At 36.6% G+C, this 16,052-nt stretch overlaps 1 long non-coding RNA gene and 1 pseudogene across 1 annotated transcript; one reads left to right on the top strand and one right to left on the bottom strand.

The window, feature by feature from the left end:
* Nucleotides 1-5,571: 5,571 nt before the first annotated feature.
* LOC148692268 (uncharacterized) lies at nucleotides 5,572-7,189 on the bottom strand. Its single transcript, XR_015954436.1, has 2 exons — nucleotides 6,858-7,189; nucleotides 5,572-5,893 (listed from the first exon to the last, which is right to left on the bottom strand). It is a non-coding gene; the product is annotated as an uncharacterized LOC148692268 (long non-coding RNA).
* Nucleotides 7,190-14,701: 7,512 nt separating this feature from the next.
* On the top strand, nucleotides 14,702-15,753 carry LOC148692267 (uncharacterized; annotated as a pseudogene).
* Nucleotides 15,754-16,052: the final 299 nt, after the last annotated feature.

The following is a 16,052-nucleotide window of genomic DNA, read 5'->3' as shown; positions in this document are numbered from 1 at the left end:
ACGAAATGCCTCAATGAATAAATTGAATTTTTTTGCGCGCTTTGCGAGTTGTTTCAATCCAAAAACTTGTATTTCAACATTGTAACCCCTAAAGGTTCGAATCCTAAATCTGTCACTTGATCCTCTGTTACTTTTAAAATATATATTAGAAAAATCCATGAAGTAATATATTATGGCGAGAAAGTTATTGTTCAAACCATTTGACTGCATGGACGGAGGCAGCATATGCTCACTGGAAGTAGCTTCCCCCACTCAACTTTTTTGTTATGAAAACGCTCCAACTAAAACTATAAATTACTTGTATATACCTAGAAGTGAAGTCTTAGTCCAAACATTCAACTCAAAATACTCTCTCACATTTTATACTTTTTCTACCTTGTCACCCTTCCAAGCCATGTAATTTTTCCATTAGATGATGGTTTACAATTTTACCGTTTAAACACCAGTTAGCTAAATTCATGTTGTTGGATGATAAATTTATGACATCGTTATCAAAATTTTAATTTAATTTCATCATTCATAGTTGCCCTCATTAAAAAAAATTTCTACATCCATCCATGTTTGACTACCTAAAGATTTTCTACTAGCTAGACTAAGAAAGCTAGGGACCATTCATTTACGAAGAAGGTTAGTGTACGTAATAGGTATTTGGTTGTATATCACCATCAGTAAATATGTCGCATTATGAGAGAGATACAGAGACCCTCCTTGATCGTCGAAGCAACTTTATATGCATGATATTGATTGAATAATTAAATATAAAATTCCCCAGCAAATAACTTAATCTGGCAAAGAAGGCAAACATTCAGCCGTGGTTCATGTGCTACTACGTTGTTTCACTTGTCAGCTTCCATCCATGTCTCTGTTACATCGGTTTACACTGCTTTCTACATTAGTATTCTTTTTAGTACTTCTGTTACATCGGTTTACACTGCTTTCTACATTAGTATTCTTTTTAGTACTTGTAAATGAGAGTTTTTAAGTTTAAATATCATGAATGACGCGTTCGTTATTAATTTGTTTTTTCAACACTACATATAAGTACATTATTCTATCAAACATAAAATAAAATTAAAATAAAACAAGAGCGTAGCAATTAGTGGTCACTATCAATCATTGTTGGCCATCGCTTCATTATTCTTTCTGCAAATACTTTTTGCCTTCTGTCTGCTTAGCTATCAACTTAACTGGTATATACATGCCTGGATTTGTCCGGGTGTATTTGGATCGAAAGTAGGTATTTTATGAATAGCCTGTGCATAAACGCCATGGTACTAATTTGAACTATTTCCTTTTCACATTGTACCAGTATTTATGTCTCGAAAAAATGTCATCGTTCTGTCTTGACGGCTAATTATGCAAAGTCCTAAAGTATAATTTATCCGTATTTGGTGCCTAATGATCATTAGAGACTCCTTGTTATGGCACCCTTGAAGGTAGTGTGCCCAATTGGTGCTTAATGAGCATTGCACACCTTTAAAAAGGTTTCTAACTAACTGGTAATAGGCAGACAAATTTGAACCATATTATTGCTAGCTCATTATAAGAATTACCTTACTTTTCCACCACGTAATGTAGATAATATCGTTTACTAAAAAAAAAAATACTGGTAATAGGCACACTTTGAAAGCAGTGTGCTTTGCAAGTGGTCCTTTACCACAATTGTGGAAAAGTGTTGAGCTCTTGCATGACAGCATGGGTTCAAGCCCTATTGGTTGCTATTCTAACATCTATTCTAACAAAATCTATCGTTTGACAAAAAAAAAAAAAACAAATTAATGCTAAATCAAACTTTGTAGTTGGTGATTGATAAACCAGGGGAAAAAAATAAAGATAAAGGTACTACTCAACTTCGCTAGACCCATGGGCTTGAAAGCTTACCAAATATATATAGTATGGGTTATATTAGTTATAAGTTAAAATTGGGCCGTTGTGTTTTTGTTTGAATTTATAGTTCCAAGCAACAAAAAGAGTTTGTTGAACTAGTAAATCAAAGGTGAACCCTACCCTTTTCAACTAAATTAAGGTTAGGTTATGTATGTCATAAAGTGAGTTTAATGACGTACCTATTAGTTAGGTAGATAGATTTCATACTATATATATTTGCATCGTTTGATCAATATTGCTTATATGTAATTTTTATGTATTTATTTCAGTTATGTTATATCTTTTGCAAGTGGGTTACCTATTAGGTGCATAAATTTCATTTGATTTTCACTATTTTTGATTAATATGTCTTGCTTACCGGTTATATTTGTTTTGATGCTTATGTACTTATTGATTAGATAGATATCGTACTACTTTTTTTCATCAGATGTTTAAAGTGGAAAGGATCTACTTCGGATCTCTTCCATCAAGGTCACCGGATCAAGTGATCCGAGTCCTTGAAATTTGATTTAATGGCTAAAAAAAGGGGACCCCTTTAAAAGTTATAATAACTTTAGCCGCACATTGGATCAAATTTCAAGAGCTCGTGATCTTGGTGGAAGAGATCCGAAGAGGATCTCTTTCCGTTTAAAGTTGAACGAAAACATTTTTTTTTTTTACTCATTTTACTAGATATTGCATAGATTAAGGATGTTCAAATATTTGAAATTTAAAATTTAAAAGATGTGCAAAAGAACCACCATGTAATCATTGATCTCTTTAATGAGGATAGTACTAGTTAATAAATGTTAAGTGCGAGACACTTTTTTTCTCTTCGACTAGGTTGAAATCCTCCGTAAGGTTTTTATCGAGGCACACGTAATGCATCATATTCTCAATATTGTACACATTCTTATTACTTCAATGAATATCATAAATTTTCTCCAAAAATGTGCAGAAGATGAATACAAATTAAGAAACTTTAATTTGTAGATTAGGGATGTTAAATATAAATTGGTATATAAGAAAAAGCTACCTAACTCTACACAAATTGTACCTCAAAAAAAAAAAAAAAATCTCTACACAAATTGAAAATTGGACAAAACCTAATAACATGTTAAATTTTTTGACCAAAATCAAAATGCCCCTTATTAATAATAAAAAATAATAATAATTGTACTAGATATATGCTGTACAGTGTGTGTTTATAACCATATGTATGGAGTCAAGTGAGATTTTGTGTACAATATACGAGGAGATGACAGCGATAAAAAGGTGGTCGTACAAGTATTGGAGATGGTCATGATAAGATGATATAGTCATTGCATTATGGTGGTGGAGTATGTCATCATAAGTGAAAAAATTGAAGTTCATCCAAATCTTAGATAGAGAGGTTGGATTTTCTATGACAAAAAACTTACTATAAAAGCACTCAATGTCCGTCAAACTCCATAACATTTTAAAATCCTTTAAAATCAATAAAATTTTGAATACACATGGATTTCCATTCTCACAAAAAGTTAAATTTGAATACCCCAAGATTTTAAGCTTTTTAAAAGTTAAAAAAATAAAAAAATAAAAAAATAAAAAAATTTATTCAACGCAAGGTAACTTAATTTGAATACCACAAGTTAGATGTTTGGATTCCTATGGGATTTATCATTCATTTTTATTTTTTAATGTTTGTGTAATTTATAATTTGATTTTTTTATAAATTTTATTTTATTTTGTTAAGTAATTAATTATAAGGGTAAAATTGTCTTTTTATAGACAATTTGTTTATCAAATGGGTATTTGTGAAAGTAAATTAAAACCTCAAGAGGTCTTCGTGTAATGTTTTAAACCTGGAGGAGTTTTGTGAAAATTCAAAAAACCTCAAGAGGTGTTAATGTAATTAACCCTCAGTCCACGCAAAAACGGCGTATTTGTCATTCCTAAGTGATTTTCATCACTTTTATAGTATTATAATATGACTCATGTTTGCAATTTGATGTCTTTTAAAATGTCAATCCTAAATTTTACCCTAACCTTCATGTGTCTTGCCCTTGTTCATATTGTATGTCAACAGGACTGCTCTTGGTCCTCATTTTGAGGACCTGTAAGATCTTTTTTTTCATATAAACATTCAGATTAATCTCAAATAAATTGCTCTATTAATACAATGTCTAAATTTTAAGGCCAAAGAAGAAAGTCAAACCCATCTTTATGTTTATTCTTCTAAGCTCACAGCCGTTATTTAATATTCAGTAAAAAGAAAGAGAGAAACAAGCTATGAAGCATAGGTACGATGATACGATATGATGCATTATGTATACGATCATAAAAATATATTTTTTAAAACATAATTTAGGGTAAATTATACAAAACTACCTCAATTATGGATCGAACCACAATCTCATACCTTATGTTTTAAAAATTACAATGTCATACCTCATCTTACGAATTTGTTACAATGTCATACCTCCATATAATTTTATGTCAATTTCTCTATTAAATGCTCACATGGCTTGAGGTGAAGCCCACTCTCTAATCCAACTAGATTAAAAAATTAAAAAATTATTTAAACATTTTTATAAATATTAAAAAAATGGGACCCACCCTTACAAACCCATCCATCTCACCTTCTTCTCCAGCCTACCCATCACCCCACCTCCCTCCTTCACCACCAAAACCAGAACCACTCCCCCACCGTCCTCTCCTCCTCCATCTCCGCCACCGAGTTATCATCAACCCGCCCAAGTTAAAATATTAAAAAAGGGCACCTCCTTCTTCTCAAGCAAGCAGCCACACATGTCAATTTCGTCAAGGACCTTCGTGAGCACCACCCCAACAACCCTCGCCTGCAATCTGAAACCGTTTGTAAGGTTTGGGTAATTCAAGGACCTTCTCGAGGCTTGTGGAAGGTGAGGACAGGCAGAGGAAGAATATAAAATCAGACGACAGCAAGAAGAGGCAGAATTCGAGTTGGGATCTCGGACCCAAAAAACTGATTCCGTTCAAGAAAATTTGGGCAAAATCCCCATTTGAAATTCCCCAAATTGAAATGCATATTATTGCAATCAATGGTAAACCCCATTTAATCAAAAACCAATATATTTTTTTTCAAAATCAGAAACCAATTTCAAAGCTATCCTTTTGAAAGCAGAGAACTTTGGGAATTAAGATGCCTATAAAAAGGCCCACGTGGCGGTGGAGCAGCACCTGCTCTAAGGTTGCTGGAGAAGAGAAGGAGCGCCATTGGGAGGGAGGTGGAGATGGGTTCTAGTTTTAGAGTGAAGGGAGGAAGGGTGGGGGGAGATGGATGGAACAGGAAGAAGGTGAGGGTTTGAAGAGGTGGGTCCCATATTTTTTAATAAAAATATTTATATAATTATGTTTTTAATTTTTAAATATTAATTAATTTTTTAATCCAGGTGGATTAGAGAGTGGACTCCACCTCAAGCAACGTCATCATTTAATAGAGAAATTAATAGAAAATTTGACAGAGATATGACATTGTAACAAATTCATAAGATGAGGTATGATATTGTAATTTTTAAAACATGAGGTATGAGATTGTTGTTTGACCTATAGTTAAGGTAGTTTTGTGTAATTTACCCCATAATTTAACAAGAAAACATCCACATTCAAGTTCATTCAAGTATGAGAGTTATATTCCTGTTTCAATTAGAGGCAAATTCTTTGTATTCGTAACTTTCAACTAAATCTTTGTTTTCTATTAATTTTCTCCTCTTAAAATTCTCATCTTAAAGTATAAGGGTATCGGATAGGCGACCAAACTATAGTATCCGTGCTTCATAGAAAGCAAGATAACAACGACAGTGAAAACTTAAAAGGATGTTAAGCTAGCCATGAAAAACAGATGAGACAATCTTTTTGAACTCCTCCCTCTTATATTTAGATGTGAGATAACAAACCGAGCCATTCACTTCAAACCCCTTACTCTTCCACTCTTGAATCCTCTCGTGGAGCAATTCTCCATTTCGAGCACACGTATGCATGGTTGCCCCAAGTCATGCAAGCTCCTCTGCAATGGCAAATTCAATACATGAAGAAAAACTTGAGTTTGCAATACAGAGATATCCATATGAAATTTGAGTCTAACAGACAAAACAAATGAGCAGAAGTGATTTTTTATTAAAATAAATAAATAAATCAACATTTATTATGTATATTCATTCATTGATTTTTGTTTTATTGATCGGAATTGAACTTTATAGATGTTGGAACCATGGTATCTCCAAAAGTGTGCAAGAATAGGTAATCGAAATTGCGATCAACCAAGATGCAATGCAAGCGCAATGTCTCTACTAACTGGTCAGTCCACTGCATTTTACATGCAGTTGCGCGGTTGCTCTTGCCAAACTAGACATGCAGAAGGATGCAGCTGACGTATAGAATAAGGTTGCTGCCCCCTCAAAGAAAAAAGACAATGAGGAAGATGCTAGGATCCTGAAATGCTCTGTAATTGTTTTTTGTGATACTCTACAGTTGTCATAGCAATCCTAATTTTGTTCTAGTATTGAAGAATGTTGTGCGGAAGCATCCGAAGACATGCTCTTGATTCAACTTGTGCGGAAGCAACCAAAGACATGGTCTTGATTCAACTTCTTGTGTGGAAGCAACAAATATAAGATCAATACATAAGCGAAGACAAAATATGACAAATACAGAAATCGTCCATATAGTAAAAATACCTTCGGCTTTGTTAGAGCCTACATCCGGTCTGGAGACGGTGAGGAAATGCACTAATAACAAAGGAGAACACAAAATAGTTTTTAAGCTCTCACTACATATTCCAAAAACACCCAGAACACACACAGAGACTAGCCAAGAACAAGTCTCAGATTGTTGCTTGCAGACAAATACAGGAAAGAGATGGGGTTATTACAAAGATATGAACCAAACTCACATACACAAGGGATCAAAGAGAAGAACTAACTCAGTATTGCATCTACTGTACAACGAACAAAGTAAGAGAAGCAACTTACACCAGTACAGAGAACATATCTAACAAATTGGTTGATCTTTCCCAACATCATGAGAGACAAAAGAGCTAGTTCATGTCACCGTCTTCCGAATGATACCGCAGCACAAAATCACAAATATAGTGCTCTCGGTGACACTTTCCTTTTATCAAACTGAAAAAGGAACCAAAATGTGCAGCCAACCGTATTTGGTACACTAAGTCATGATAGACAAAAGAGCTTGCTCATATCGCCGTCTTCCAAATGGTACGGCACCACAAAATCACAAAAATGGTGCTCTCTGGGAAATTTCCCTTTTATCAAACTGAAAAAGGAACCAAAGTGTGCTGCCAACCTATTTGGTGACTTTAAACTCAGAGATGGTTATCCCCAAACTCACCAAAAAAGGGCTTCTCAAATTAAGCCAGTTTCCAACAAAGAAGATGCTCCAGTTGTTGTTACGAAACATATCAGGGATATCATGTACAATATATAGATAGAGGTAGAGGAGAGAAATAGAAAAGAAAAGGAAACAGCCAGTCATACATGGTTCTTCAAACTCTAATCCATGAGATGCCCATTTGAATTAGTTACTTTGTAGCACTTTGATTGATTTCTTTAGTTCTAATGCAACACCTTTTATTCTAATTATAAAGAGGCCGTCTTCATTTGTTACGTAGCACTTTTTCTCCTCCTTAAAAATGTAATAGTTCACGTAAGGTATCCTAGATCCCTTGATAACTTTTCCCAATCCATTAGCATCCCAATCACTACCTCATGAATTCTTGATTAGCCAAAACTCACAAGTACCTATATCATCAAGCTTCCTTTTCTTCCCAAAACCCTCCAATTTCTTTTCTTCAGTCTTCCAAGTTCCCTACCCAAGCAAAGTAACAGTATAAGTGGTCTCTTCTTTGAAAACATGATCTAGTTAAGGCACAAACTCCATGCTTACATTGTCTTCGAAACTTGAATCTACGGACATGATTACAACCACCACTGGATGCTCTGCCATGGGTTTACCCATTACATCCCCATAGTCTTGTAGCACCCTTCTTAATCCTCATTCGATCCAACATGGTCTAACCAGGTGTACATCTCCTTAGTCTTGTATACTATTATAACGGGTTCACCGAAACATTTATAGTCGTGTATAAAAGTTCTTATACTGCTCTTTGGTCAGGTGTTGGTGTGAACATTCTTCAGATGCCAAAACTTCTCCAACATTATGTAGTGCTCACATATAGTCGAAGAAAACAGCTGGAGTAGCCATGCGATCAGACAGATAAGTTAGTACATAACCATTTATCTCCTTCCATGGCATGAAGCAGTTTTATTTTTCTTGGCAGGGTGTGGTTGTATTAGAAAGGTGTAGGGATTGCTTACTGCAAGGGCCAAGCCTCGCATGGATACCCTTGGTCTTACCGTAAGCGAGCCCAATCTACCTTCTCGACAACCGCTTCAACATTGTAATAGCGTTCATCTCTCATTGATCTTGTGTATCCTATTTTAACACAAGAGGAAGATATATACCTACAAAATTAACTAGTCCAACATGTTGCACAAGGGGGTTAGAGATCGACGAGATGCACTCTCTTGCTGTGTTCAAGCGGTCGCAAAGATGATAGAGGCCGGGCTTGCTTACACTCACGGGGTAAGATCGAGAGTATTCGTGCGAGATAAAAGACGAGAGATAAAAATGCTCCATCCTATGAAAAGTAGATAAATGGTTATGTACTAACTTACTTGTGATGTGGCTTGGCTACTTCACCAGTTTTCTTCAATTTCATATGTAAGCGCGATATCATGTTGGAGAAGTTTTGGCTGCTGAATAATGTTTTTCTTAAAAAAAGATTGGGGGCCGATAATAAAAAATTGTTGATACCCACACCAACACCCAACTGAAGAGTAATAGGAGTTTTATACATACTATAAATGTTCCTGTGAACGCGTTACTATTCCACTGGTCTAATTATGTCGGATCGAATAAGGACTAAGGAGGGTGTAAGCAATTAGAAGACTATGGAGATGTTAATGGAAAAATGCAATTGCTGAGCATCCATTGGTGGTTGTAATCATTTTTGTGGATTCAAGTTTCGAAGACAATATAAATAAAAGCTTGAAGTCTATGTACCTTCACTAGATCATGTTTCCAAAGAGGGGACCAATCATGTTGTTACTTTGCTTAGTTGAGAAAGTTAGAAGAATGAAGAAAATGGAGAGTTTAGGGAAGAAGAAGAAGCTTGATGATATGGATTCTGGTGAGGTTTGGCTAATCAAGAACTCACGGGGTAGTGATTAGGTGCTAATGTATTGGGAAAAATTATAAAGGGATCTAGGATACCTTACATCCATTATATTGTCTTTCCAATTTTTGGGAAGAAGAAAAAGTATTATGTAACACATGACGACGGTCTAATCTTTTTTAATCCGAAGAAAAGGTGATGCATAAAAACTAAAAACATCAATCAAAGTGCTACAAAGTAACTAAATCGAAATATGGCATTTCATGAATTATAGTTTGAAGAACAATTTCGCGTCCGAAAGCTTTTTTGATATATGTATTAATTAGATTTCATTATGATTGGTTTCATTGTTAAGTTATGACTCGTATTATATGATTTGTCAAATGATATGTATGACAATGAGATTGAGATGCCTACTGTTTTCTTTAGGGGTGGGCACTTGGAACCAAAAACCGAAACCGAAACACGAACCAAATCGAACCTCACCGAACGGTTTGGTTTTGTGGTTTTGAAACGGTTTCGGTTTTGAAACCGAACCGCAACGTAGGAAACGGTTTGATTTTGGTTTTGGCTTTTGAAAACCGCATCGAAACCGAAACCACAATGTTAAATTATAATCGGTTATTTCATTAAGTCCATACATTTAGTATGGACTCAACCACATCATAATATTTCCACATAATCTCTATCTTTTCTTTCATCAAGATTCGTAGTGCGTTGGAAAGGATGCAGAACTGTCCAAGAAGATATTCTTGAGGCGAATGTGGCATCTCCGGTTGGTTTATTGAGGAGGATGGATATGGCACATTGGTAGCATGATGTGCATGAAGTAGACAATATGAACTGAGTGCATTTCTTATATTTATTCTTCGATATCATTAAGCAGCTTATGAATTAGTATCCCTTGCTTCGTTCATAGGTTACAAGATTATTTTGTAGAGACAGCCAATGCCACAATTGTCGATGAAAGTGAGAGATTAAAAATCGACACTCAGCACCTTCGGGAGCTTAGCTTTCGAGTTGGATCGATCTACCAGTTCATCAGCGAGTTGCTTATTCAACCGGACAATGAGGTTAGTGGTAAATTACAATTACTTTCACTTCGTGATTTTTTGTGCCGGTCTTTTTTAAGAGTCGCAAAGTAAGTTGAAGCACCAAAACTTTTTTATTGAATTGCATGAACAATTTATTTTTCGTAATGTCATAATGCATTAGGTAATCATAATAGCTTTTTCGAACACCAAATTTTTTTTATTGAATTGGATGAAATGAGATATAACTAGGTAACCATAATAACACTTTCAAACAATGAAACCAAACCAAAACCGTTTAAAACCAAACCGAACCGAACCAAATGGTTTGGTTTCATTTCGGTTTTAGCCTCAAAACCGCACCAAACTAAACTGCAAAAACTTGTGGTTTGGGTTTTGGTTTCACTCAAAACTGCACCAAACCGAACCACGCCCACCCCTAATTTTCTTTTCTATTTAACTCCTTCTTATTGACATTGAGATTGTAAGTATCTCCTCTTCCTCTACCTCCACCTATATATGATACAATGTTTAAAATATCAGTGGAAATATTAATGTGTGAATTTATAGAATCAATATCGATATTGGTTGCCTTGAGCAAATTTCCCTACAATGCCATTTTAAATTAATCAAAGACCGATAACGATATATCAATCGATATTTCCACCGATAATAATATTTTAAACACTATGTACAATATATATATATATATATATAGATATATGGAGGTAGAGGAGATGCTCATAGTCTCAATATCAATAAAAAAGAGTTCAGTAGATAAGGAAACAGCCATCCATCACAATCTCAATTTCATACAAACCATAAAACATGAGTCATAACTTAACATTGACAACAATCATGATCCAATTAGTACATATATCAAAGGATCTTTCGGAAACAACATTGTTTTTCAAACTATAATCCATGAGATGCCATTTTGACTTGGTTACTTTGTATCACTTTGATTGATGTCTTTAGTTCTTATGCAACACCTTTTCTTCAGATAAACATCTTCATTTGTTACGTTGCACATTTTCTGCACCCCAAAAATTGGAAAGGCAATATAGTAGATGAAAGGTATCCTAGATCCCTTGATAATTTTTCTCAATCGAATAGCGCCTCATTCTTTTCTTCAGTTTTTTGTTCCCCACCCAAGCAAAGTAACAACATAAGTGATCCATTTTTTGGAAACATGATATAGTGAAGGAACATAGACTCCAAGCCTATATTTATAGTCTTCAAAACTTTAATCCACAGACATAATTACAACCACCGGTGGACGCTCAGCAATGGCCTTTTCCATTAACATCTTCATTGTCTTCGAATTGATTCCACCCTCCTGTCCTCATTCGATCGAACATGGTTAGGCCGACGGAATTGTAACGGGTTTATTGAAACATTTATAGCCTTGTATAAAAGTTCTTGCTCCTCTTCGGTCGGGTATTGGTGCCAACAATTTTTTATTGTCAGGCATCCAATCTTATTTTTTGAGAGAACCATTCTCCAACAGTCAAAACCTCTCCAACATGACGTCATGCTTAAATATGAAGTCGAAGAAAACTGCTGGGGTAGCGATGCCACTAGACAGGTAAGTATGTAACCATTTATCTTCCTTTCATTGCATGACGTGTTTTCATCTTTCTTGACAATGTTTGGTTGTATTCGAAAGGTGTAAGGATTGCCTACTGCAACTGCTATGTCTCGCACATATAGCCTCACTCTTACCTTGTAAGGGTAAGCAAGCACGACCTCTACCGTCTCTGCAACCGCTTGAACACCGTGCCAGTGTTCATCTCATGGATCTCTAAACCCCCTTGTGCATCATGTCAAACCAGTTAACTTTGTAGGTATATATGTTTCTCCTTATGTTGAAATAGGATACACGAGATCAAGGAGATGGAACGCTCTTGCAATGTTCAAGCAGTAGCAAAGACGATAGAGGTCAGGCTCGCTTACACTTATGGGGTAAGACCGAGAGTATCTCTGACTTGGCCCTTGTGCGGTGATATGGTACTCTAGCAGTTTTCGTTGACTTCATAAGTAAACACGACATCATGCTGGAGAAGATTTGGCAATTCTCTGAATAATAGGATAGAAGGCCCGACAATCAGAATTTGCTAACGCATACCCACACCAACACCTAACTGGAGAGTAGTAAGAGCTTTTATACACGACCAAATGTTTTGATGAACTAGTTACAATTCCACCTGGTCTAACCATGTTGGATCGAATGAGGACTAAGGAAGGTGCTGGCAATCAGAAGTCAATGAAGATGTTAATGGATAAGGCCATTATAAAGCATCTAACGGTAGTTGTAATCATGTCCGTAGATTCAAGTTTCGAAGACTATAAATATAAGCTTGAGTCTTTATGCCTTCATTAGATCATGTTTCCAAGGAATGCACCACTCATGCGGTTACTTTGCTTGGGTAAGTACTTGGAAGACTAAAGAAAAGAAATTGGAGAGTTTTGGGAAGAAGAGAAAGCTTGATGATACAGATACTTGTGAGAGGTCACATGTGGGGATGGATTGTCCTTGGATTTGAATGAGTGATTTCAACAAGTTGATGTGATTCTCCAAGAGTGTTTACACAGTGAATGTTAAATGCCTGGTGGCCGGTGAAGTAGCGGTCACAACCCCATTCTTCTCGACATCCTTCATCTAGTAAAGGCTGCAAAACGCTTGTTTCTAAGTCATTCCAAGGTAAGTCTTTAATAGTTTGAACTACTCATTTATCCATAAGATTGGCGAGTAAGCAAAAAATAGTATTTCCCCAAGGCAATCTTAACCGTTGATTTCACGTACTATTGAGTAGTCCGGACTATTTATTTAGCTAGAAATTAAGGTAGCTAGTTAGCACACTACCACAGCAGAGCACAGATGGAACTAATTAAGTCCTTAACCTCCTACCTACTTCAAGGATAGGTTCACTTCTCCAAAGTCAGGATGATAGGGTGCCGTCTTTCTCCTAGCTCATTCCTGGCGGTTTTCCCTTCCCGACCGCTTAGTCGCCTCCTTCTTGAGTTAGCTTCTCCTCTATGAAAATTTTGTCCCACTCCAATTCAGCCCAAAACGCTTCAAAGTCAACAAGCTTGTCGAACACTGGAACCCTAACACCATTAGGATAGGTTCAAAAGAAAAGACATTTAGGAAAAAGGTCTTGTTGCTCAAGCATGGAATTTGACCGTGGCCATTGTCCCACAGTGGGATACCTACGATGGGCCGCCTTTTTCTTTTTAGGTGACGGACGACAGGCTACATATCTATTGTTGTTCATAGCCTTGTGACTTTGTTTAGCCTCTAGCTTCTCCTTTTTCCGGTACTCATCTGGTGCTCTAATGCGTTACATAGTGATAATTTGTCATAGTGGAAATAAGAGAAGACACAACACAACCTTAACTCCCGTGTAAGCATTGACATCACCAAAAACCAATGTCTTAAAGAACTCGCCTCGGGGCGCGCCTAGGGCGCCCTTGAGGCTGGGTGGAGAGGCAAACGCCTCAGTTTTGTTGGAGTAGGCAAAATGCTTCGCCGGAGACGTCGAGGCGGCGAAGGCGTGCCTCAAGGCGTCTGGACGCCTTGTCAAACCCTTTTTTTTTTTAAAAAAAAAAAAAAAAAAAAACCATCCAAACCCAAAACGACGTCGTTTGGGTAAGGATTTTCAGTCTTCATACCATACCTTCGAATTCAATCCCCTTTTTCTGCCTCTGCCTTTTGCCTTCTGCCTTCTAGCTTCTTCTTCTCCCGTGCGCCAGAAGCTCAGAACACCGGTCTGGTCGCCACGCCGCCACCCCAGCATTGTCAGCCCAACCCCAGCGCCGTCAGCAAGATCCCCAAGGTTAGGGTTTCTGAAATTCTGAAATTAGGGATTTTGTTTTCTGGGGAAGGTTTTGCCATAATAGAGGGGTTAATAGTTAGACAGAAAAGTTATTAATCTGCCTCTGTGTACTGCCTAACTAAGATTGACTGAAAATTTGCATGTAGTGAAGAAGTTTTTTGGGGAAGGTTTTTGAAAAGCTTTCTACGAAACAGGGGTATATAAATGCGAACATCAGTTGAGAGAGAGAGAGAGAGAATCAGATAACCAATGAAAGATGCACAACCAACCCACTAAGAAAGCCACTAGAAGAACCAGGTACAAATACAATATAGAACTTCTCAACAATTTAATGTTGCATTGTGTGCCATAAATTGGCACTTAGATACATGAACAATTTAATGCTACACTGTGTGCCATAAATTGGCACTTAGATACAATTAGCTGAACCCAAACATTTCTAAATGCAAAATGCTAGGCCTAAGTAGTCGGGACTATGGGGGTATATAAATTAATTAATAAATTGTTGGAAATTGTTGGTATATAAATTAATTAATAAATTGTTGGTTCATTAACTGTATGCATTCATCTAATGTTTACTGTTTAGGGCATTGAAAAATATGGCTTCTTCTTCTAAGAAAGATTTTGCTTGACAATGGACAAAAGATTTGGATCCTATCACCAAGCACTTCTATTGTGTTTTTTGTAACCACAAATGCACGGGTTCAATTTCTAGATTCAAACATCACTTGGGTGGTGTAAGTTCGGGAGGAATGATAAGTTGTAAAAAAGTCCCACCCAATGTGAAGGAAGAATGCTTTGCTAATGTTATGGGAACTAAAGAAAAGAGGAAAGCTAGTCATGAGTTGTGTCGTGGTGGTGGAGAAGAAAGTGAAAGTGTCAATATGGGCACAACAAGGACACCATATGTAAGTAGTGGGAATGGGAGTGCGAGTGCCACACATTCACAACAAACCGATTCTTTTCTACCACCTAGGTCAAGGGGACCACTTGATAGGTATGTTACATCGGAAGCTCGTCAAACCACGTTGAATACACCTTTCAAAAAAGAGGAAAGAAGGCAAGCATCCCGAGCACTTGCCTGATGGTTCTACATTAGTGACATTCCATTCAATGCGGCAAACAATGAATATTATGTTAATGCAATGAAATTGGTATCCAATTTTGGTCCCGGCTTTGATGCTCCTACAAGCCATGAATATAGAACTTGGATGCTCAAAGAAGAAGTTGATGATGTACAAAGTATGATGAAAGAACATCAAAAGGCTTGGAAGAGATATGGATGCACTATTATGTCGGATGGATGGTCGAAAGTAGGTGTTTAATCAACTTTCTTGTCAATAGCCCATAAGGTACTTGGTTCTTGAAATCGGTTGATGCATCGGCCTTTATTAAGAATGGAGATTTGTTGTATGGCTATTTGGATGACGTTATTCAAGAAATTGGGGAGGAGAATGTGGTTCAAGTTATATCCGATAATGCTTCGAACTACAAGAATGCTGAAGCAAAACTTATGGAGAGGAAAGAGAAGGTGTGGTGGACTCTATGTGCGGCTCATTGCATTGATTTGATGCTAGAAGATATTTCTAGGATGGCATGGTTTGATGACACACTCAAACGTGTTAGGTGTATTTCAAAGTATGTATATGTTCATCAATGGGTACTAGCTTTGATGAGAAAGTACACTAACAATTCAGAAATTCTTCGTCCGGCGGTCACTAGGTTTGCCACTTCTTTCCTTACACTACAAAAGCTACAAAAGCAAAAGGAAAATCTTGTTGCTTTGTTTACCTCTCAAGAATGATCAGAAAGTACCTATGCAAAATCCTGTGAAGCAAAGTTGGCTAAGCATCATGTGTTATATGATCGTGAGTTTTGGGGTCGAGTTTCCTTTTGCATTAAGGGTGTTCTTCCTCTTGTTTGTGTTTTGAGAGAGGTTGATTCGGAGGAGAGACTCCCCATGGGTTTTATATATGAGTTGATGGATGCCGCAAAAGAGAAAATTGCAAGCAATCTTAACAAAGTGGAGAAAAAATATATGCCTATTTGGAGAAAGATAGATCGTAGATGGGACGATCAACTTCATCAACCACTACATGCGGC

This window comes from Pyrus communis, chromosome 12 (genome assembly GCF_041283825.1).
Source record: "Pyrus communis isolate YQ-2024b chromosome 12, ASM4128382v1, whole genome shotgun sequence".
In the NCBI taxonomy this organism is placed as follows: Eukaryota; Viridiplantae; Streptophyta; class Magnoliopsida; order Rosales; family Rosaceae; genus Pyrus; species Pyrus communis.
Note: the sequence above shows the minus strand (reverse complement) of the source record. Positions and strands in the feature narration are given on the sequence as shown.